We start from the raw sequence: 25957 nt of genomic DNA, 5'->3' as shown, positions 1-25957 counted from the left end.
AATGCTTTGGTTCCCTTTAAATTAATGTCTTCTGTTTATAACAAAAATAGAATTCTTACAAATATGCTCTTTGTAATTTTACCAAGTTCTTTTGTCTACTGTGATTAAATATTTTACTCTTTGAAATATGAAGATATTTTGTATGGTGGAGATAAAAAAAAGAAGTATCCTTAGCATGTAAAAATCCATTTAGTAAAAATTCATTGAGTTCCACCGATATGTAATTTTCTTTGTTACTTGCTATTCATAAATGGGCTGGTGTTGGAGGAAGCTCTGATTTGTAGCATTTGCCAGTTTCTGTGGTGTAAATACCATACTCCCACCACCAAGACTGACCTTAAGCCATCAACCTTTGATATGGAATTGGGAACAGATATGCACGATCTCTAGCATGCCTCTAGAACTACAGAGTTTCAGAGTTTGAGTAATAGAAGTGACATTTGTCTAATAGCAGTGGGGCATATTTAAAGCAAGAAGAAATTCTTCTGGGCATTTAGAGTACTAGGCAAAACATTAGACATAAACAAATGTAAACATTTGTAAACAAAATGATGGAGGTACAAGTGGGTAGAGAATATCCGGGAATGGCAGGAAAAGAAGGTGAATGACAGAGAGAAGAGGGGAATCAGACAGGGAAACTGGGAAGGGCATATGTTGGGAAAATGGGCATACGTATGACAGGAAGCAGCACACTATCCAGGAGGAAAGCACTGAGTGGATCTTCAATATGTGGGGCCCCCTGTGAGCATGCATGGATAGCACCACATGAGAAGTAAAGTCACAGATCACATTTCTGGGGAAGTATGCTAAATAAACCAGTGGCAGAGGCACCAGGAATTATGCTTTCCGAAGGTCATCCCACCAGCATGTGCCTGTTGGTCACTGAGTGTCTCTGGGCTTACCTAAGGTAAAAAGAAAGGTGCCAACACTCAGGGGCAAGGGCCACATCAATATCTTTGTGCATGCATTATGGCTTCAGGATGTCACCAGAGGGATTTCACTGGAGAAAAATAACTGAATTATCTATGTCCTTTAGCTATTTTGGACCTAGCCAGGCAGCTAGTCTCACTGTCGTGCAGGCCAGTAATTGTGTAGGTCCAGAATCTCTAGACAGCAGCCATTCATCAGCAAGGTGCATTCTGAGACACAAAACTCCCCGAACAGGGGAGACTGTGCTTCTAGTATCAGTTATCCCTTCTGTTTCAGGGACTCATCTTCACCAAGGTAGAGCAGGATAATGATGATGATCTTATGCTCTCTGTGAAGCCAAGGCATTTGAGGAAGGATTCAGCCTCTCCTTTGTTTTGTCTGCTTCACTGCGCTAAAGACGGGAGACAGCTTCAGGACACATTGCATGTTTACTTCCTCTTTTCTCTTCCCTCCCACTCCCATGCAGCACTGATGTTGGACTGCTTCCTTACATTTTATAATCATAAAGTTGGATGTTGTCCTTGAATCAATATTTCTTTACAGCATCCCTGGAGGGAATCTTATTCCATCCACTATGTCCTCAGGGAATACCAGGAAGGAGCTAAGGCCCAAAGAAGGAACCTGCACAGGTTCAAAAAGCAGAGTCAGATTCATTTACCATCTGCAATTGTTTTACCCGTAAAGGGTCTCTCTACTCACAGTGATTTGCCATACGGAACATAGAGGGACTGTACCTGTAGGACATGGGTGTGACTGGCCAAGAGAGGGCCCAGGTAAAAACAGAGTAGCAGCTCAGAACAGAAGCAGTTGTCTATAAAATTGAGCTGTCTTCTTTTGCAACCATCATGTCTATTTTTAAACATGGGCTGAAAATACAGCAATGCAGCAAATCTGTTGGACGTCCACTTGTTACTGACAGCTATGCTGCTCCCAGCACACTGGGGTCTTGTCTCAGTTTTATTCCTTCCCCTGTGAAGGAGGGCCTTAGTATCCTATGCCTCGTCTCAGCTCTTTTTTTCATTAGTTATGGATTTTTGGGGTGGCAGAGCCATGTTGCCCTGCAGCTAGTTCCTGGGCCACAAACCACACACCTACTGGAAAAGGATCATGGCCAGCGAGCTGCCTCCGATTGCCCTGCTCGTATCTTTGAAGGAAAGACCCACTTGACCTCCTGTAATAATAGTCTCTTCTCCTCAGCTATATTCACTTACCCTTGGACACAGGTTTTTCCTATACAAAGGCTCTGGGATTACCCCATTCCCTTATCTGGGGTATTTAATCACAGTCAGAAATGAGATCTCTTTCTTGTTCCCCAGAAACACAGGCTGCTTCTGTCATGTACCACATTGGTCTGAAGTTCTCACTATACATGTCTGTCTCTTTCTTGTGGACAGGGAGTGTGGCCCATTCATCTCTGTGCATCTATAACCCAACACAGGGCATGGAAAATGTTAGGAGATTTAATAAGTGGTTGGATTTAATTGGTTTGAACTAGCTAAGTAAAATATTGTCTTAAGGCTCTGCCTTGCAATATCCTCCATGCTAGTCCTTCAGTCTTGGGTCTGGAAGAGCAATAATGAATTAAAGGCCCAATACCCTCTATCAAGGCCCAGCTAATTACAATCACCACACCAACCGATAGATATTCCCTGCCACTTTTTCTCCCTGTTTCCTGGATAGCTTCCTTTCCTCTTTGTCTATTGAGAAATTTTCTCTGGTCATGAGCCCTACATGCAGAGTTATGGAAACTTTGGGTTCTGATGCCCATTCTTATCTTCCTGGTTCCATCATTAGCCCAGCCCAAGGGAAGGCCTGGGGAAAACTGGATTCTTAGACCAAATATTGGGAGGGTGGTGGGTGTTTATTTGCTGGCTATTTGTCATTCCCCTCAAGCATCCTATCTTATTGGGGCTTTCCAAAGCCTTATCTACCTCACCTTCTCCTATGTAATATAGTTAGGGAATAGGCTTCAGAGCTTCCCCGAGTGCTTTGAGGCAGTGTTATGTAGAGGACAGAAATGTCTTAAGATGTGGAAGACCTAAAAGCCTTTGAATATTGGCTCTATCCTTTCTCCAACTAGCTGAGCAATAGATCGAATCACTTTAAACTCTCTGGGCCTCAGTGTTGTTTTTTTTTTTTTTTTTTCATTTTTATATCCAAGTAGTTGCATAGATCATTCTGGTGATGATACTTTACAGCTCTTAGATTCTGTAAGCCTTTGATCCTAGCTCTTCTTCTCAAAACATCAGTGTAATTAGGTTATTTGGATTTAAATGGGCCTATTCTAACCTATTGTGAGCAAATGCAATAGTGCTCATAATTGTCTTACTTCAAAACTATGAAGCTGATATCTTCTCTAAGGCAAGGATATTGGTATTTTACTGCCTCAAGTACAGATTTATTAGATGTTCCACCAGGACACACCATGATCACCCACACCCCAAACTAGTCATTACTATGGTCTAAAAAAGAAAATTAAGCAATGCAAATTTGTGATAGTCAAGTGGAAGAGAAGCCAGAACTTTTGCATACCCTTTGTAAAGCATTTTGTTTACATGCCAGTATTTGGAGTTGCTCTTTTCATGAGGCTCCCAATCTCAAGCAGTAGTTTTAATTCACAGAGTTAAATCCAGCTGAGTTTGAAATCTGTTGCAACAAGTCACCAGAGGGACTATATATCTCTTTCTTTCAGAGGAGAAGCCAAGCACAGCAGTTCAATTAAACTAGCACTAAGTCCTGCACTCCAAAGACTGAAGGGCCTGAGGGAGAGGCGTCAAGGGGAGAGTTATTTGCTCCTGTTCACCCCTTTTGGCTAGAAAAATCATGGTGTTTGTGACCAGAAAATTGAAACAGAAAGAGATCCAAAATGGCAGCCACTGCCTCCTTTTCTATTAACCTCCAGGCTGGAGTGCTCTACAGAAGGAAGAGTGACCAAGATTAATTACCTTTTGGATCTCAGTGCATTGTTTCACTAACATAAGAAGACTTACTGAAAACTTTGCGGTTCCCACCAAAAAATGCCTAAGATTATAAAAGTTATTAAAATAGAAGCTTTTAGACCAGCCAAGCAAACCAGGTATCTTAAAAAAAAATCTGCTTCTAGGATTTCAGAATAAATGAGAGATGAAATGGTAGAACTGCTATGATAATTATTGGCTCTCGAATTAATGGTAATAATTACCTTAGCAAATTGCCACGTAACTGTTCAGTGAACAAGTTCATAATCTAATCCTACATTGTTTTTTTTTTTAAAGCCAGTTTCTCTCTATTTGTATGTCTTGAGGCTAAAGCTTCTTGCTTTACAATATTTGTTCTTTAATCCTTGCTAACCTAAGCCCTTGTTGCGCATAATGAGAGTAAACTGGTTGAAGGAAAGTATTTAATGAATATCAATCCTGTGTCCTGCACAAACAAGTCTTGAACATCTCATCCAGATGGATCTGTTGTGAGTCAATGAATTATGATCTCTAGGTCACATTCTAGACTTTTCTGGGCCCAGAGAAGGTGGCTGGCACGATGCACAGCTCATTCACTTCATTTTGTATTAAGCTCTAGGTGGCCTTTTTCTCATCTTAAGCGATATAACTTCCAGTCAGAGGAATTTTCCCTAATGGAAAAGTGGAATTATTGACTTTACTCTCCCCTGAACTCTTTCTGATTCTGTCTTCTTGTAGGAATCATTGTATTGGCTTTGATATATGGTATCATTTTCCCCAAAGACATCAAAACTTGTTTTTAAAAATTACCACTTTTTTAAAAATTTGCAGTTGTTGTCATTGCTGTTTTGAGCATGTAATCTTGGCGTTATTTGTTTAATCATCTGATTGCTCAATAGGAATTCACGAAGCTTAAACTGGATGCCCAGTTTTGTGCTCAAGGAAGACATTAAAATCTATTGTATACAGTTTACAACCAGAATGGACAAAGACATATGGTTTAAATTGATGATTGCTAAGTGAAATAGCAGAATCTCGAACGTGGGAAAAATTTCTGTACATCGAAGTGGTGAGGAGAAATATGACACTGATGTGAGATTTGAATTTGTCTCAGAATAATTTGTCATGATGAATACATGAATATATGGAGGAGGACAAAATAAACACAATCTTAAATAAGAAAAGACAAAAACCTGGAGAATTTCTACAAGAAAAATCCTCCAGTATTACTGACAATACATGAATGGTACTCAATTTCAAGTAAGAAGTAGGGACAGGGACATGTATATGATGAAAAGTACAGCTATTTAGGAAGGCACACAGCATTGTACTTGACACACTATATAGCTGTTGAAGAGTTAATATCAGGAAGTGCTGTGGACTGGTTAAATTCATGGGCTTTGGAATTAGAGAAGTCATACTTTGGGAGTCCTTTCCTTGCTATTGATGGGAACTTGAGCAAATCCCCCAATTCCTAAAATTCAACTTTCTCATGAATAGCATGGCTGTGGTTCTTATAGTTAGATCAAACAGGACTTCTGTGAGGTGGAAATGAGCTAATGTGTGTAAAATGCTTAGTAAGTTACTTGGACATTGTAACACCCAATAAATACAAGTTATTAGTATTATAAATGTGTGCTATCATCATTATTATACAGCTACAAGGTTTTGTGAGCAGATGTTTATATATATATATATATATATATATATATATATATATATATATATATATATAAAATGTTGGAGAGAGAGGTATATAAACAGATTATTATGAAAGTGAATATGTATAGATAAGGAGTGCTTGTGTTCAAGGTAGTAGTACTACCAGTCAGTAGAGAAGAAAAGCTGATACCTCTTCACTTTGAAATGCTGGTGAGCCCTTTACTTAGCGACACCGGCTTTGGGGAAGGACTTCTTGAAATTAAAATACAGAAGAAAAATACATATGATTTCACTCCATGTAGAATGTAAGAAATAAAACAGATGAACATAGGGGGAGGTAAGGAAAAAATAAAATGAGATAAAAACAGAGAGGAAGGAAAACCATAAGAGATTCTTAAACTGTGGAGAACAAACTGAGGGTTTCTGGATGGGAGGTGGGTGGAGGGATGGGCCTAAATTGGTGATGGGGATTAAGGAGGGCACTTGTGATGAGCACTGGGTATTCTATGTAAGTGACGAGTCACTAAATTCTACTCCTGAAACCAATACTACACTCTATGTTAACGTTAATTTAAATAAAAACTTGGAAGAAAAAAAAATCTATATCAGGTTTGGGCTTCCCAGGACATCAATGTCCTGACTACCTCTTCTGCCGACAATTACTATTTTAGAGCTAACTTTACTGAATTTACCCAGCTAGTTCCCTGGTGATGGGATCATGGATTAGGGCATTATTTGTCTCAAAGCCATTTCAATTTCTCAAATGTGTCGTGGGGAGTAACAGTCATTCTGGCAAATGTCATTTTATCCATATTTACTAGATAACCTTCGACTTGCAGTTCCTTTAGACAGCTGTAAACTTCTTGTTCTGTAATTCTATACAAGTTTCTTATCTTTTTAACACAAGAGAACCCTCAACTGCAAATTAATTTAGGGAAATTGCAAGTCTTTTTTCACTGTTCACCTGTTTGTAAATGATAAGGGCCATAAACAACAGTTTTAATAATTCGGTCCTTTGCCCAGGAGCAGCAGTTGGTGATCCCTGCACCATCTCATACCCACATGAGCTGGTCCTCCATTTCAAGCCAACACTCACTTTCTGTGATGAAATGCAAGGGCTCATCCCAAATTAATACATGGCTTCCTTCATCTGGAACATGCAAACCAGAATATCTGCTGGAGTCCGGGGCTGTGAGGGTTCGTCTCTGTACCAGACTGCAAGGGAGGAAATCAAATAGGGGAAGATGTTGCACTTATTTATTGAAATGGTTTAAGTACTGCTTTGTTTTTTAACTTCATTTCATGGAATAACTGTCAGCTAGAGGGATAGGAGATGGAGAGGACAATGGGCAAAGGAACCAAGAACAATAGTACAAAAGGACTCTTTGGAGTCCAAGATCAAACTTGAATGGTGAAAGCAAAGTATAACTTGGCATGAATGTTATTTAGGAAGGAACAAGCACTGTTTAGGAGACAAAAGATATATTTCTTTATAAAAATCAGAACTCAAATGAATCAATATTTTATTAAAGCACCCATTTAAACTCCCACACATAAAATTTTAATTGGAGCCTGGAAAGCTCTGAAAGCAATGCCTAGGTACTAACTTGTTTTATCTTTTATCATCTCTGTCTTGGGACTTTTAGGGCAGGTGTTCCAGTAGTCGCTGTGGCTTGCACGTGTTGGCTCGGCCATCTCTGCACCTTCTCCAGCCCTCAGCACTGACGGGCCTGGCTGGTCTCTGTATGGACCCTCTCTTCAGGGTTTTTAGAGCACATTTCAGCCTTTGAGCTGAATTACATAGCTCTTGATTTTCAGCTTAGGGAAAATAACATGTTCAAATGAGTTTATTTTAAGAAATAATGACATAAGCCAGTTTCACATGGAACACTGTGGACAAATCCACAAGCACTCTCTGAACTCAGAAGCAGATGTCCCACCCTCTGGACCTATAGGAGATATCAACTAATTAAATTTAACACTTATGTAAATAGCTATTTCCCAGTTTCTCTACTAAAGTTCTATAAATCAAAATGTTTATCCTTGGTAAAATAAAAAATAATTCCACTAAAGTTATGATTCTTCTAATTTTATAAAAAAATCCTCTGAAAAAAACAATGTAATTTATTTTTTTTTTAAGTTAAACATCAGCCTTGTGGTTCTCTCTTTCTTTTTTTAAGTTTTATTTGTTGATTTTGAGTGAGAGAGAGAGAGCACAAGCAGGGGAGGAACAGAGAGAGAATCTCAAGCAGGCTCTGCACTGTCAGTGATGTGGGGCTGGAACTCACAAACCCTGGGATCATGACCTGACCCGAAATCAAGAGTTGGAAGCTTAACTGACTGAGCCACTCAGGCACCCCAACATAATTTATATTAATAGAATAAAGAAGAAAAAAAATATGATCATTCCAATGCATGTAAAATTTTTTTTGAAAAAGTTTAGCATCCCCATTCATGATAAAAACTTCAAGCATGGCATCGGATTCTGTGTCTCCCTCTCTCTCTGCCTGTCCCCTGTTTGCACTTTGTCTCTCTCTGTCTCAAAAATAAAATAACATTAAAAAATTAAAAAAAAAACTTTAAGCATGGCAGAAATAGAATGGGAATTTCTTGACTTGATAGAAAGGCATCTACCAATAACCTACAGCTAGCATCATATATAATATGAAAGAGTGAATGTTTTTCACCTACTATTAGGATTAAGTCAAAACTTTTCTCTTTCACTGATCCTTTCAATGCTGTACTGGAGCCCTAGTCAGTACAATAAAGTGAGAAAAATACAGGGCGCCTGCGTAGCTTAGTCGGTAAAGGGTCTGATTTTTGGTTTCGGTTCAAGTCGCGCACGATCTCATGGTTCCTGAGTTTGAGCCCCGCATTGGACTCCACATGGTGGGTTCCAGATCCTGCTTGGGATTCTCTCCCCCTCTTTCTGCCCCTCCCCTGCTTACTTATGCACATACACTCTCTCCCTATCTCTCTCTCTCTTTCTCTCTCATTCTCTCAAAATCAATAAACTTTAAAAAAAGAAAGAAAAATAAAAGACATACACATAAGAGAAGAAATAAAATTGTTTCTATTCCTAGAAGACATAGCTGTCTTCTTAGAAAATTCCAAATAATCTGTAAAAACCTTCTTAGAACTAATACATAAGATTTGCAAGGTTATAGCATACAAATAACATTAAAAATCAATTGTATTTTTCTATACTAACAATGAAACATTGGAATTAAAAATTATTTTAAGTATCATTTATAACAGCACCAAAAAAAAGAGTGAAGTAGGTATAAATCTAACAAAATATATACAAGAAAACCCCAAAATGATGATGAAAGAAATCAAAGAGTATAAGCTTTGACTAATTGTGTGGCTTTGGATAAAGTCATAGACTCTTTCTTGACCTCAAAAACCTAAGCTATTAAACAAAGGCCACTGCAATTCTATGCATACTCACTGCTTTTGTGCAACTTCAGTCAAAACTGATAATGATACTTAACATTTACTCAGCTCTTACCATATAGCAGGGCACTATGCTAAGCTGTTAACATGCAATGTCTAATTCAATAATCACAATAACTCTATGAGATTGATATTATTATTATCCCCAAATTCCAAATTAAGGAACTGAGGCTAAGAGAGATTATATAATTTGCCAAAAATCACCCAGTTAGTGTCAGAACTAAGAATTGCTTCCATGTGTGTCTGGCTTTATGTACCAAATTCTTACTGTATACACCATTTGCATGGTGAGACAGGCTGGCAGGAGATGGAATAGGGCCCTTTAAAGCATACACAGCTCGGGGGCAGCCAGTGGCTCAGTTGTTTAAACATCCAACTTCGGCAATTCCAGCTCTGTACAAGGCTCTCTGCTGTCATCTTAGCCAGCCTCAGATCCTCTCTGCTCCTCTCCCTCTCTGCCCCTCTCCCCTCCCCTCCCCCATATCTTCCTGCTCCTCCTGCTCCCTCTCTCCCTGCCACTCCCCACCTCTCTCTGCTGCCCACCCCTCTCTCTGCTGCTTTCTCTCATTTAAAAAGCACATGCAGATGGAGGCTTTCCTTCTGCCACCTCAGAGATCATTGGACTTAAGCGTGATTAGCATTCTACTTCGTATTGGCATTCTTGTTTGGAGACCATCATCAGCTTCTATATTCTGCCCTTTTGGGGTATACAGACTGAGGGCCTTATTGTTATGGATTTTATGTGCCCTCATTGTATGGTCTTCATGGTCTTCATAGTCTTCTCTTCTATGCCCTGACTTGCTGATTAGCCCACATTCTCCAAATTTGCCTTCCTTTCAGGCTTTTAGGGTTGGACAGAGCTTGAATGCATCTCTCAGTAACTAATTCCAAGTCTAGAAGCGGGGTACTGAGGCTGCCACTAGAACGGGAATCACCCAGACAGCTAGCCATCCTTTCCTTCTATCAATTCCAAGCTTGCACAAAGCCCAGGTAGTGAGGTAGTGGTGTGAACCTGCTCCATGATAAATATAGTCCAGCTGATACTGCAAACCCCCATATTTACTGTCAGTCCTTGGTGTTTGCAGCCTATTTCCCAATCTTGAAATGCAAAGTGCGTTGTATCCAGAAACTGACAAGTGAAGATTTTTATCCATTTGCTGTGTCTGGTGTGATAGCACAAGCAGTGTGTTTTATACTTAAAACACAAGCTGGTTTTATATAAAAATGCATGCAAGTCGTAAGCTTGAGCCTAGGGAAGCTAGTTGATGAATGCATCTTGGTAGGCAATTAAGAGAGGGACAAGATAATGCAGGGAAATTATATTTCTCTCGTTTTGCACAAGATTCAGTGTTGCTCCCTTCTAATATATCAGCTACTTCTATCCTCATGCCACATTGGAATTTTCCTTCTTGAAATTTATGGGTGCACATTGGCTATGTATCATTGCTCTTATTTAATTTCATGGCAAACACAAGCGCATCCACACTCCCCTCTAAGCTGCACCTTGCTGCAAACAACAAATCGAAGAAACATATGCCTTCACTTGGAGGATAAAACAGGGAATAAACATTGTTCCAAGGTGGGGGTGGGGGTGGGGGTGGGGGGTAGGTAGAATCTCCAGATTCTTCTCTTTGGAGCACACAAAGCTGACACACAGCACACCAGGGCTTTCTGTGCTAACAAAGAGTCCACAGCAACTCTGGCCATGGAAGGGTTGCTTAAAAAATGATTTCTCTAGTTATGCTAATACACACCAAATTCCCAGAAGACTAGATATGGCCTGGAAATTCACTAGCTTTCAACGCAGCATGTGTTTGTCTCTTTTCAAGTCAATTCCAAACCCCCTATTTTGCAGGGCTCTCCGGAGACCCAGATTTTGGAGTTGGTCTCAGTGCTTTTGTAGTGTCTGTGAAGCACTCAGTCACATCGTCAGTAAGGGAAGGTGGCTGGTGGCAGGGTAAGCACACTACCTCCAACCCCTCTCAGCAGTCTTCCGTGGTGTGTGACATTCCCGTGATATTCCATAGCATTGTGTCTGGGTTTCAAGGATTCACATTAGGATTGAGCACACTTGTTCTCTGAGAATTGGAGCACAATATACCGCAAAGGTGATAATAAGGAACAATAACCACTAGCATTTATTAAGCACTTATTTTGCACTAAAGTATTCTAAACATTTAGTGTCCATAGTCAAATTTAACCCCCACAACAACCTGATATATTAGGTATTCTTAATGTCTCTATTATTTATATAGTTGAAAAACAGAGACTTGATGAGATGAAATCACCTATACAAAGTCATTAATCTTTTAAGTGGCTGACATAGGACTCCGGTCCAGGTCTTTCTGACTAACCTTTGTGCTCAGTCATAGAACTGGACGGTGCCTCCGGCTACTGTCACTTCCAAAGTGATAATTGGTGCCCCAAATTAGACTCCCAGCATCTGACAGGCTCAGAAGAAGTGAGATAACGAATGGCAAGCTCTGATGGGTAGAGGAAAGAGGAAATTGTATGTTAACAGAGCCTTTGTCTTAACACAATTTGAACATCTCATGTCTCATCTACAAAGTAATATAGAAAGGATTTTTAATCAGACAAGAAAGTAATAAAACAAAACAAAACAAAACAAAACAAAACAAAACAAAACAACAGTGTAAGCTGGCATGCGCTGGAAGAGGGCATCTGCTAGGCCAGCACTGAGTTTAAGTCTTGTGTTTTCCAACAGTTTTGAATCAGTCCCATCTGAGCTGAGAGGAGATTTCACATTTGGGCAGCAGGTGGGACCAGGGGTAGGGGGATCTGCCCCCTCCTCCCTGGGCCTGAGGGGTAGCATTGTTCTTCGACTTAGTGGCGACATTCAAAATATTTTAGAGTGTCTATAGCACAGGGCCTAGCCACTGGACAGACAATAGCTCTAGTGTTGGAGAGGGGCCCTGAAGGTCCCCTGATGGGAGCCCTGCAAGATCCTGGAGCAGGGGCTAGGGTGGAGGGAGGGGGAAGTTCGGATTGTGGTTATTTACACACCAGGATGGAAGATTCTTCACATTTTAACCACCAGTGTGCGTGCATACCACCTGAGTTTCTGCCAAGCTTGTACAGAAGAGAAAGCCTCGGGGCCTGTATGCCAGAAGGTATAGCTCAAAGAGCAGCAGGGGCAGCTGTAGATCTTATATCTAGCCCTTAGCACAGAGAGTTTGGCCAGATCCAGATGAACACAGGATTCTCACTCCCCCTTCCATCACCCCTTGGTGCTGTTAGGACCTGCCTCTCCCTTCCCTTTCTCCATTGCAAGAAGCTATAGCCTTCCCTGCGTCAGTCCCGGTAGAGGGAGCCAGGGCCAAAGTCAGCTCAGAGATCCCAGTGTAGTATCAGAGTTCTTCTTCAGCCCTCAGTCTGAGGTTTAGTAGGCCCTGGTGAGCCCTATCCCTCTCCTCAGCCCTTACCCCTCTCCTCACTCCTGCAAAACCAGCTTGGTCTCTATGACTGCACTCCCTGAGAGGCATTGGGCTTCCTCTCTGGGTCTGTGATCTGTCCTCAATCCAATTGTTCTATTGGGTCCTGCCCCTATAAGAAAGGGTCCTCATGGGCCTTACCCCAGTGATTCTTGGATCTTAGCAAGGGCAACAGAAAGAGACCTTACCTATACAGATTAAGCCACACAGTTCAAATCCTAGCTCCAATCCTTTCTAGTCAGCTATCCTCGGGCAAGTTATTATTTTTTTTTCTTTTTATAAACTGTAACACTCCACTTCCAGAATGCAGATGTGATTTGAGAACCAGTGTTTTGTGGTCAGCATGAACCTATGATAGTTAACACATTAGTATGTAACTATTCCCTGAGAATCAACCACTCCAACCTAGTTATGGTGGGAAAAATAATTTAAACAGTTCCCTTGTTCTCTTGGACATTCATCTGTCTGTTAAAAGATGGGTGTCCTGCAAGATTCAGCCCAGCATCTTCTTTTCTCAGGGTCTCCCTCCCAGCAACCCACCCTCAGCACAGCTGCATGAGACATGCCTCCTATGGACTCTGAGCTGCTCTCCATCTTGGTACGCTTTATGTAGACAATTCTCTCATCAGATCGTCAAGTCCTTTGAGATCAGGGACTTGTCTTTTCTATGTCTTGTCTTTTCTAATTTCTCATTCCCAAACGCCTCACATAATGACTGGTACTCAGTACATCTTGGAAAAATGAAAAGATAAAAGAAAACATAATTATTTCAAAAACACTCCTGTTTGATCCAACATGAATCTTATCAATGGAGCAAAAATTAGCTTCACATGATGAAAGAACTACGAACAAGCTGGATGAAATGATTTGATTAACTCGAGTCAAAGAGACAGATATCGGCAAGATTCTGGGCTAGAACTCAGGTCTCAAAAAGTCAGTATTATAGCCAGTGTCTCCCATCTCCCCATCCTGTACCCTTTCACTTATATTTTTCTACTAGATACTTTGCCTGAAAGTTGTGTTTCCTGCTGCAATAATGCTTCACTGATGTGTAATATTATCTTGAGCCAGACATGTAGGTCCTTGATGTCACGAAGTGGTAATTATTGCGACACAGAAAAAAAAGAAGCATGCAGTATGTTTTTGGAGGCTCGCTCCCTGTTATTAATTCAGGTGCTGAAGGTTGTGACACTTGTCATCGGAAAGATAATTTTCCTCAGGTTTAATAATCGCAGTTAAGTCTTAGATTTGATTTTAATTTCAGACCTTGATGTCATGAAGTATTAATTATCTCTATTACCTACAGATAATATTCCTGCAAACATGCACATGTTTGATTGGCAGGAATTTTTTTATTAATTTACAAGGATGAACTCAATTAGAAAAGCCCATTTATCGGCACAATTCCACTTGCATACCTTCTATTTAGAATAGAACAAAATCCCAGCCAACTCACAATTTCAAGTATAGAGGGTCAGATTGTATAAGGGCAGCCTACTCTAGGAGAGATTGATTGACACATAGTTAGTTGTCTGATCTACCTGAGTTTGCTTTAAAATGAGTGAGAAAAACCTTTGGGACTAATTAAGATTCTTATAGTGAAGTAATGAGAGAAATTTTCCATGTCGACTTGAAATTTTTCCCCTATTTCCATGCCTAGGGTTTTACTAGGGGCCAGTACACTCACACCTGACTTGAGGAACTACATTTATTTCCATGGTGCTTTAATCACGTAGAGTTAAAAAAAAAATCCCGATGAATGCTAATATGTTAAGTGAATTGGTTTCTCTTAGCTACCTACTATACAGCCAAGCAGAAAGGAAAACCCACATCAGTGAAATATCATGCCATCACTTGACAGGGTAGGAACCTTGGGATTTGAGGAAGCCAACTCTGCTTATCCCCTGTCCTTTGTCACTTACAAGAGTAACATAGTTTGACTTGGATAAATTCCTGCCTAGACGATGAATATTTATGAAATTAAGAAAGAGTGATTTAGCTTCAGCTGGATTCTCCAACACAAAAAATGTGGTAAGGATAGTTTCTTGACCTTCCTACTGAAGCAGATCTTCACCAATTGACTTTGTAAGAACAGTGTATTCTGGTTCTGAATCAGCAGAGAAAACTCTTTGCTCAGGCTTGGGAATAACAATGAAGAATAATAAAACAAAGAAATTCCAACAATGCCTTTAACTTACATAGCCCCTCCCCAAGGAGTGCAGCTGCATCATATGCATACATATAACCAAGCAATACAACCTTAGTGTTCAGGAAAAAACAATAATTCAGTCCTGGTCTGTCATCTACAGGGCAGATTGGAGTTTGGGGGATACAGTACAGCTGGAGTAAAAACGCTGTCCTAGAGAATCCCAAATCAATTTATAAGAGAGAGTGATTGTTGTTTGTGATTTCTAGCTAAGGCAAACATCATATTTTTAAATATTTACCTTTTGAATTACTTTAGCCTGTGCTGTGATGAAAGACCAAATCCTTTTTGTCCAAAGGTAACCATATAGATTTTATGAAAAATAATACATGTTATTAAAATTGTTTTTAAGCACCTTTAAAGATATTTAAGAGGGAGTGGCTGGAAGCAGGGCCCCTGACCCTGGAACACAGCTCTGCTCTCCTCCACTTCTCCTAGTCTCTGTCTCTTGCTCTCCTGGCCAGACTGCTGCCTGGGTCTATCACATACTGGCCACTGGCCAGGAGCTATCTTGAACTTGGTGGGCAGCCCACCAAAAGAACGTGTTGAGGTCATTTTCTTCAAGTCATGGGTAAGACATGAGACCAATACTGAGAAATTCTGAGAAAAGGGCCAGAAAGTGAAAGATCTGGGGAGAGGTTTACCATGCAGAGATCTCACCTCAGAGTACTTGGTTTTGCTGATTCCAGAAAGGATTAGATGCAGCTAAAATGATAGAATTCCTTCCTGCCTCCATACACTGGAAGAGTCGAAGGTAAAGAGAGTACCAGAGAGGATTTGTCTACATGGTTCATCAGGAAAGTAGCCTTTCTGATTCTTTTCTCCTGGCTTAAAAGGGTAATTGTGAACAAAAAACCTCTTGCCACTGGACTAGGTTTTCCAGAAGTGAGTTTTATAAAAACTTAAATGTTAATCTTAACTTCATGAAAAGTTAATAGATACTGTAAGCAAAAATAATCTCATGTTTACATAAAATGCTCAGTAAAATAAAGTTAAATGTTTAATAATTGTAGGACTTCTCAGTTCAATTTTGTATTCAATGTATTTTGTTGTTGTTGCTGTGAATATCCAAGGAGAGGTTGTATATATATTTTCCTAAACTGCTGTAACTTCCGATTTTTAACATCTATTCAACACCAGTTGAGAAATGTTTCTCGGGACATGATGTCAGTCCCGCAAAATACAAACATGATTTTATTCCTGGCTTAGGGATATAAAATATTTAAGATGTCTTCATTCATGCATTCATTCATTCCACTTATTTATATAATGTAGATTGAAGCAGTGCTAAGTGTCCAAAATTACATAAAGGAACAGATTTAGTTCTTGTCCTTGTGAAACTAAGAATCTCCCTGAAGAATCAATTTGTACACATAGGAATCACATTCATTGGATAATAAGAGCTGTGTTTCATATGCTGGTATTACCTGTAAGACAAGGTAGATGGAAAACCATGTTTTGACTCTAAAAAACTTGATTCTATTAGATGGTTTTGACCCAGATTGTTCTTCAAGTTCTCTCTTTCCTTGACCAACCCATTTCCTCTGAATCGGATTATCGTAGCTACTTCATAGCTCCTGTATATTGCTATGATTCTGATATAGGCTCTCCTAAGATCTTGGAAAGGTTGGTTAATACTCAGGTAGTTAAATTTGGTTTCATACTTTGAATCTATGTTCACTATCTAATTTCATAACAACAGTATCCCATCTTTAACATATAATTCTCTGGAATAGTGCTGTCAGATAGAAATATACTGTAATCCATGTATATAATTTTAAACTTTACAGTAGTCATGATAGAAAATAAAATGATTGAAATTAATTTTAATAAGGTTATACTTAACCTAAAATATTCAAAAATATTATAGTTTTATCATATACTCACATACAAATTAATATGGTATTTTACATTCTATTTCTGTACAAAGCCTTAGAAACTCAATGTGTATTTATAATTATGGCACATCTCAATTTGGACCAGCTACATTTCAGGTACTCAGTTCCACATGTGACTAGTGGCTACCTTATTGGACAGCACAACCTTTTTTTTAAATTTTAATTCCTGTATTGCTGACATATAGTGTTATATTAATTTCAGGTGTATGATATAGTGATTCAGCAATTCTGTACATTATTCAGTGTTCATTATGATGGGAGTACTCTTTTTTTTAATGTTAATTTGTTTTTGAGACAGAGCATGACAGGGCAGGGGCAGAGAGAGAGAGAGGGAGACACAGAATCTGAAACAGGCTGCAGGCTCCGAACTGTCAGCACAGAGCCTGACGCGGGGCTCGAACCCATGAACTGTGAGATGATGACCTGAGCCGAAGTCACACGCTCAACCAACTGAGCCACCTAGGTGCCCCTTAATGGGAGTACTCTTAATTCCCTTTACCTATTTGGCCCATCTCCCCACCCACTTCCCCTCTGGTTACCATAAGTTTGTTGTCTATAGTTAAGAGTCTATTTCTTGGTTTCTCTCTTTTTTTTCTTTGTTCATTTTGTTTGTTTGGATAGGGTAATATTGTTTGTTTGGGAGGGTAATATTCCATTGTCTATAAATATACCATGACTTCTTTATCCATTCATCTACTGATGGACACTCGGGCTGCTTTCATAATTTGTCTATTGTTGCCAATAAACATAGGGGTGCATATATCTTTTCAAATTACTGTTTTCATATTCTTTGGGTAAATACACAGTGGTAGAATTACTGGATCATATGGTAATTCTATTTTTAACTTTTTTGAGGAACCTCCAAACTGTCTTCCATAGGGGCTGCTCCAGTTTTCATTCCCACCAACGGTGCATGAGGGTTCCTTTTTCTTCATATCCTCCCCAACATCTGTTGTTACTTGTGCTTTGATTTTAGCCATTCTGACAGGTGTGAGGTGATATTTCATTGTAGATTTTATTTTTAATTTTTTTAAACATTGATTCATTTTTGAGAGACAGAGCATGAACGGGGGAGGGGCAGAGAGAGAGGGAGACACAGAATTTGAAGCAGGTTTCAGGCTCCAAGCTGTCAGCACAGAGCCTGATGTGCGGCTCGAACCCACAAACCATGAAATCATGACCCGAGCTGAAGTCAGACGCTTAACTAAGCCACCCAGATGTCCCTTCATTGTAGTTTTTATTTGCATTTCCCTGATGATGAGTGACGCTAAGTATATTTTCATGTGTCTGTTAACAGACTGTATGTCTTCTGTGGAGATATATCTATTCATGTCTTCTGCCCATTTGTAATTGGATTATTTGTGGTTTTGGTGTTGAGTTGTATAAGTTTTTTATATATTTTGATACTAACCCTTTATCATAAGTCATCCTGATAAATATCTTCTCTCAGTCAGTACGTTGTCTTTTAGTTTTGTTGATGGTTTCCTTTACTGTGCAAGGTTTTTATTTTGATGTAGACCTAAGAGTTGATTTCCCTAGAAAAATATTGCTAAGGCCAATGTCAGAGAAATTACTATTTATGCTCTCTTCTAGGATTTTTATGGATTCAGTTCTCATATTTAGGTCCTTAATCCATTTGAGTTTACTTTTGTATATAGTGTAAGAAAGTGGTCCAGTTTCATTCTTTTGCATGTAGCTGTCCATTTTCCTAAGGCTATTTGTGGAGGAGACTTTTTCCCATTGTGTATTTTTGTGTATCCTGTGTCAAAAATGAATTGACCATATAATCTTGGGTTTATTTCTGTATTCTTTGCTTTGTTCCATTGATTTATGTGTCTGTTTTTGTGCCAGTGCCCTATTGTTTTTATTACTATAGTCTTGTCATATATCTTGAAATCTGGGATTATGATGCCTCCAACTTTTGTTCTTCTTTTTCAAGGTTGCTTTGACTATTTGGGGTTGAACAGCACAACTTTAGAACAATGGTTATTAAAGTTGGTACCTGGACTAGCAGCATAGGAATCACTGCAGGTTTTTATAGATGTGAATTATTGGTGTCCAACCTAGGCCTACTGATTAAGAAGTTTTGGGGGTGAGGACAGCAATATTTTTTTACAAGCCTCTTAGGGTACTCTGATTGCTTATGAAAATTTGAAAACCACTGCTCTACAAATTCAGAAAAAAACATTGTGGGTAGAGTACTTAAGAAAGGATTTATAAAGAAGAATCAGCTTCATACTTTAATGCTCACTGTGTATATTTCACCAAAACAAGTGAGTAGTGGAGGCTGTCCCACCCACAATTTTGTAAACATTGGTGCTTACAACATCGGTCTCTATTTTGAATAAGAACTAAGTCCAGCTCAAGAGCCAGGACCATATTAGGCATTGTGAAGTCAAAGAAATCAGACTGGGCAGGGCCAAGATATGAAAGGCTGGACTCTCCAGGCTGAAGCATTTGCATTTTCTCCTGTGGAGGAAATATGGTACTACTTCTGTTCTAGGCCATGGTTTCTTGCCCTCTGGTACTAACTTCCTCAAGGGGGCAAATTCTCTCCTGGGAAATGCAAATAGTTATTTTTTTTTTCCTTTGGAACAATTGCTTATTTTTAATAATTTACACTGTGCCTAAGTAATGAGTGGGAGAAAATACACAAACATACCTTCCTTCATTTGCCTCCTATTTAGGCACTAGAAAAGCAATTCTGGGTTAGGTAAGCCTACCTCCCCAAATAGAAGTCCTGTTCATTAGTCTCTGCATTATCACATTAGCATTGTGACCACATAATCCCTCTGCTGGGCTTGGGAATGGCAGGTTTCAACCTGCCTTGTTCACTAAATGGAATCAGCAGATAATTTCACGGTGGTATAGACAGTATGAAAATCCTGCTCAGGATTCATAAATCCTGCTTTGAATTTGGCCAGCGTGTACATAGGCTACCCTGTCTGTTCAACAGGAAGCTGCAGAATCACTCCAGGAATGGGAGATGGAGTTTGGGGTAAAGAAATGAACTTCTAGTATTACTACATAGTCCCAAAGGAGGGTCTAGAGGGGATCAGGGCCAGATGAGTGGTGAGATAGGCATTAATCATAATCTATAGTCACTAAAAGTAGGCATGCAAATCACATCATAGGGTGAATAATTTCTTCACTCTGAGAACCAGGATCACTGAGTTCTTGCTGGATAAACCTTCACTAAACAGGTGCCTCACAGAGAGCAGGCTAAGTTCATCCTCTCCACATTTATTTATCCCTATTCTCAATTAGAATACTCATAGTTCAGGGAGTGCCCCGGAAGTTTAGCTGAAAGCACTGAATTTGGGAAGGAAAGAGGAGTGGAGGGTGGGGAGAACCAGCTGGAATGAGACACCTGTGAGAAAAAAGAAATTTAAAGCTGATTGAGCTCCTGAAGTGTGGGTGGCTCACTTAAGTCCATTTTGGATCTTCAAATCTTTACAATTTTCAGTACATAGGATGTTTCATGCATGCTTAAAAAATAACAATTCCAATGAAAGCTTCCCAGCCCACATCTCTCTCTCTCTCTCTCTCTCTCTCTCTCTCTCACACACACACACACACGCACGCACACACGCACTCACAGAAACACAGCTATAGACTTGCAGTCTACATTAATACACCAGGAAAAGTTCCCTGATTATTTTCTTGGACTGAATTGAATTGTGTAGTAAGCCTACATAAGTCAGTTTTGCTGGAGAATTTCTTGAATGACGGTGGATAGAGAGGCCACAGAAGGGTCATCCTCATGCAGCAGGGTGTGGGGGCTGCTTTAGTCTGTGTATTCACACTTAGACAAGCCCAGCCACTAAACTGCAACCCAATCAGCCTAACAATTGAACTTCCTGAATCTGGAAAAAACTTGTTAGAAACAGCAAAAGGGAATTGGTGGGTTTAACCAATGTAAAAAGTGAGTATTTAGTGTGTTAAAGATGAACAGACTGCCATCTTATCCTTATCTCAGCAAAATCTCTGAGCTCTGAGATATTGCTTCTGGACATAGTGGACAGACCACTAATGGGGAAACATTTGTTTTTCTTTCCTTTTTTAACTATTTTGGGTTTATTCACAATAGTTCAGAGAAACAAGCTTCAAAGTTTAGAGGGAATAAATCCATAATTATTTGCCAAGTCTGCTAAATCCAAGACCATGCGTCTACATATATTCATTTCTCGATTATATGATTTTGGAGATGGTGATTTGTATGTGGATAATGAGTCCGGATTACCTGCAACTTCTTTGGTGAGAACTCCAAAAATATTAAGATAGTTTCTAGGATTATTTATACACATGACTATGTATCAGTTTGTCAGGCTGCCGTAACAAATATCACAGACTGTAGGGCATAAGCAATAGAAATGTAATTCAACACAGTTTTGGAGGCAGATTCTGAGAACAGGGTGCCAGCATGGTTGGTTTCTGTAGGAGCTCTCTTCTTGGTTTGTAGATGGCCTCCTTCTCACCATGTCCTCAGATGGCCTTCTCTCTTTGCATATGTGCTGGGAGAGAGAATCCTCTGGTACATTTTCTTATAATGATACTAATCCTATAGGATCAGGCCACTCTTACAACCTCACTTGACCTTAATTCTGTCTTTTTTTTTTTCTAACTAAAAATGATTTTAGAGATTTTCTTAAAAATTTTAAATGACAGTTGTATATACTTAAGGAGAATAATATGATGTTTTGACATACAGCATGATGACTATAGTTAATAATGTGTTGTATATTGGAAACTTTCTAAGAGAGTATATTTCAGGTGCTCTCACCACACACACACACACACACACACACACACACACACACACAATGGTAATCTTAATTACTTCCTTAGAGTTCCCACCTCCAAATACAGTCAAACTAGGGATTAGGGCTTCAACATATGAAATTTTGGGGGGCGGGGAGAGGCATAAACACTCTGTCCATAAGACAGTATATCCAAGTGTTGGGGAAGGAGCAAGAGACACTGGTAGATTTTCAGGTAAAGTTATTACATGGAGTGAAGTTCAAAATATTTGTCTAGTGCCTCTGTTTCACAAATCTGAGTGATGGAGTATTAGGATGTGAGATCTGACAACTATGGGAAGTGATTTGCAGTGGGAAATGTCTGCACCTGACCACAGAGTAGAGGCTGAGCCAGTCTGAATTTCAGAGTTTCTATCCACCCTGTCTTGGGATCATACTATTATTGATCATATAAACCTTTCTAGGAGAAGCATCATTAAGTCCTAGCAAGTCTGCAAAACTCTAATCATCAGGGAATGGATTAAAGCCAACAAATGAAAATTAGAAGAGAGCATTATCATTCTGAGAGATTCTTAGATAAATTACAAAATTCAATTTAGAGGGACTCAGGGGCCCATCGTCATATGCCTAATGGATATTGAACACTCATCTTTATTGTAGAGAAACCTTCACCTTGCCTTCAAGGTACAGAGTGAATCATACATATCCAAATGGGGGTAGCTCAGTTCACAGTTGTCTGCATCCAGCTGTTGAATCAGAACAGGTGATATGACTCATTTATATACCAAAGGGAAGCACCTTCTATAGAAGACAGGTGTTACTGCCCAGGTCTGAATGCAACAGACAAGAAAGAGATATATGACTAGTGACGAGAAATGATGAATTCCAAGAGAAAAAATGCAGGAAAGAAAGATGCTCACTTTCTGCAGAAAGGTTAGTTTAAACATCTGAATTAATGTACTGTAAACTGTTAAACTATTTTCTAAACAAAGGGAGTGCATAAATGGCACATTGATTGTTTTTGGTTGGTGCATTGTGTGTTTTGGGTTACAGCTTGTTTGTAACTGAAAGCAAACAGTAGCAGTGTGATGGATTTGCCTATGTGTGAAATGGATCTTCAACAAGGGAATCACAAAACGTTTACACTTCTAGACATGAGCACTCCCAACACAGCACAGTCTGCCTTTCCAATTTCATCCAACTGTGATGGAAGGAAGAAAAAATTCCATAACATCAATGTGCACTTAATTGTCAGAGGGAAATAAAATTACAAAGTTTAGTAATACCATAAAAATCTGTGCTGTTATGCAAGAACCTAAAATTACATGCTCTCTAAAGGAAAGTCATTATACTACAGGGACTCACAAAAGCTTTCCAAACAGAGCTGCATAATCTCACAGTTAAGAGCAGTTACTTCTGGTTGAAAGAGACAAAAAACAAAACAAAACAAACAAACAAAAAAAGCAATCATTGTCAGGTTGTGAGGATGGACAGATTCAAGGTGACTTTGGGTCGTTTTGCTATTTTGAGCCCATGGAGTTAGCAGTGCAAAGGTGAGGATAATTTGTTTTATAGGTATAAATTTAAACTGTGCCCCATTATTTGATGTGAACTCCAATTAGCACATTCTTTTACATTCTAATAGGTGGTTCAATCTTCTGTTGAAAAAAAAAAACAATTGAATTCTTTTAAAGGTGACCATAATTTAGACAAAAAAAAAAGAGGGGAGGGGTGAACAACATGGATAATTAGCTCACATAATTTGAGTGATTTTCCTAAATGTAGGGAAGTTGTGTCTTCTCAGGGAAGGTGGAGGAAAGGGCACTGGGTTTTGTACATGGTTCCTAGAATTAGGATTTAGAATTTGGGCTTTGTTTTGTTCTATATTTGGTGACTAAAGCAAGAAGATATAAGATGACTTATTCTGGGGTTTCAAGTCACTGCTTTTGGTTTTTCTTCTGTCTACATGTCCAGGATGGCTCTTCATGCTGGGTTTCCAGTGGATGTCTTATAAGAACACAGTGAGCTCAGCTCTGAAACTGACAGAGGTCCAGGCACCAATGCTCTAGGGCAGCCTGAGATCCCCAAATCAGTGTCTGGAGTTCTTTTTTTTACAGTTTTTATTTAAATTCCAGTTAGTTAACATGCATATAATATTATTTTCAGGTGTACAGTGTACTGATTCAACACTTCCATATAACACCCAGTGCTCATCACAAGTGTTATTTGATCCCCATCATTTATTTAACGCATCGCTCCCACTCACCTCCCCTCTGATAACCATTATTTTGTTCTCCATAGTTAAGAGTCTGTTTGGGGGTGCCTGGGTGGCACAGTCGGTTGAGCATCCAACTTCGGCTCAGGTCATGATCTCATGGTTTGTGGGTTTGAGTCCTGCATTGGGCTCTGTGCTGACAGCTCAGAGCCTGGAGCCTGCTTCAGATCTGTGTCTCCCTCTCTCTCTGCCCCTCCCCTGCTCATGCTCTGTCTCTCTCTCTCAAAAATAAATAGACATTAAATTATTTTTTTAAAGTCTGTTTCTTGGTCTGCCTCTCTCTCTCCCTTTTTCCCCTATGCTCCTTTGTTTTTTTCCAATTCCACACATGATTGAAATCATATGGTATTTGTCTTTCTCAAGCTGACATTTTGCTTAGCATAATACTCTCTACTTCCATCCATGTCATTGCAAATGGCAAGGTTTCATTATTTTTTATGGCTGAGTAATATTCCATCACACACACACACACACACACACACACACAATCCCATAATTAAGAAAGAGCAGTCACTTATGGTTGAAAGAGACAAAAAACAAAACAAAACAAAAAAGCAATCATTGCCAGATTGTAATGATGGACAGATTCAAGGTGATATATATATATATATATATATATATATATATATATATATATATATGATTTTCCATAATTTGGCTATTGTAGATAATGCTGCTATAAATATCAGGATGCATGTATCCCTTCAAATTAGTATTTTTGTATTCTTTAAACTTTTGAGAACCTCCATATTGTTTAACAGTGGCTGCACCAGTTTGCATTCCTAGCAACAGCCTAAGAGGGTTTCAGTTTCCCCACATCCTCACCCACACCTGTCGTTTGTTAAGTTGATAATGTTAGCCATTCTGACAAGTGTGAGGTGATATCTCATTGTGGTTTTGATTTGTATTTCTCTGATGATCAGTGGTGTTGAACATATTTTCATGTGTATTGGATAGCAGTATGTCTTCTTTGGAAAAATGTCTATTCATGTCATCTGCCCATTTTTTAATTGGATTATTTGACTTGGGGGTGTCAAGTTTTATAAGTGCTTTATGTATTTTAGACACTATCCCACTTTAGTCAAAACTCCTTACTCAGTGCAAAGATATTGCCCCACTAACCCACCCCAGTGCATTGCCAAGGTTTTGAATTTCTCCTTTATTCTTCTTAATAGGCAGTATGGTTAAGTGGAAAGGGAATGACTTTGGACTCAGATAACTCCACCTTTGAGGATTGACTCCACTGGCTAGCCCCGTGATCCCAGGTACAGTTTTGAATATATGAACCTGTTTTCTTATTTGTACGTTGGGGATAATAACACCCATGCCGTAATTTTATTAGAATTCAGGACGCATGTTTTCTTCTTTTGTCTTGGCAGCAAGACAAAAGTTTACAGGCAATGAAAAATTACCAGAAGAATGAGACTCAGTTCTGACAAAAGTCAACATAAATAAGAGAATATTAAATGTCAACAGTCCTGCTATTTAGCATCCAGGCTAATGTGGATCATAAGCATTTTCCATATTTAATATAAGTAATATTTGGGAAATATTTATACCAAAAAGTTATTTATCTCAAATTCAGATTTAACTGGATGTCTTATATTTTGATAATACCAATCACAAAATGTCATGAATATGTGGTAAAAAAGGGATTTCTGTCTATGTGACGATTACCATGCAGTGCTAACATACATGGAGAAATTGATGGGTGATCATTACTGAGTTGGAAAACCATTAGATCAGGGGTTACTTGCTGAAGTTATCTTAAGAATCAAGTTTAACTAATCATTACGATATATTATCCTTTAGTCAATACTAAATTGGTACCTGCTAACAGATCATAATTATCATGTTTAATCAGAAACTAATTTGCAGTAAGAGATTAACGTTGATTTGTTATATACGGTTATATGATGTATGTTGGTTATCTTGAGGTTTTTGTTTGTGGCATAGGAAGGGAGAACCCACCACATTCAGGGTTCACTCTTGGAAAATAAAACATGAGGAGATTAAGCCACTCACCCTAAGGGCATTACTAAGCAGCACTGGAGGGTGAGGTCTCTTAAGAAGACAGGTTCTGAGGTCCTCGAGAACTCTGGGCATCTGGAACCTCCATGGAGTGAGTTAGGTGAGACCTACCCCAACCTGCCTCCTGCAGAGAGTGAGGCTTTTGTCTTTTCTTTTTTGCTGTTGTTGTTTCTGGTTTTAAATTAAAGCACAGTCTGAATGCCAGCTCGGATCACCTAGGATGAACTGATTTTGACAACTGTACCCTTGTCGTATTTCTGCCGGCATGTGTCCCATCTGAGAGTGTACCCTCACTAGATACTAGTGCTAGTGCTGAGGGAGCCTGGGTTTCTTTCGGACGTTGCATTGCTG

General features: G+C 39.3%; 1 protein-coding gene across 2 annotated transcripts in view; it reads left to right on the top strand.

The window, feature by feature from the left end:
- Positions 1 to 25957, top strand: part of TDRD15 (tudor domain containing 15) — a 701518-nt gene that overhangs the window by 635811 nt on the left and 39750 nt on the right. For both annotated transcript variants that reach the window (XM_045054884.1, XM_045054879.1), the window contains one exon: positions 24751 to 24840. The gene's annotated coding sequence lies outside the window, so the exon portion shown is untranslated. The remainder of the gene's footprint in view (positions 1 to 24750; positions 24841 to 25957) is intronic.

The sequence above is a fragment of the Felis catus genome, chromosome A3 (assembly GCF_018350175.1).
Source record: "Felis catus isolate Fca126 chromosome A3, F.catus_Fca126_mat1.0, whole genome shotgun sequence".
NCBI lineage: Eukaryota > Metazoa > Chordata > Mammalia > Carnivora > Felidae > Felis > Felis catus.
The sequence above is the reverse complement of the archived record's forward strand: the minus strand, read 5'-3'. Positions and strand labels throughout refer to the sequence as shown.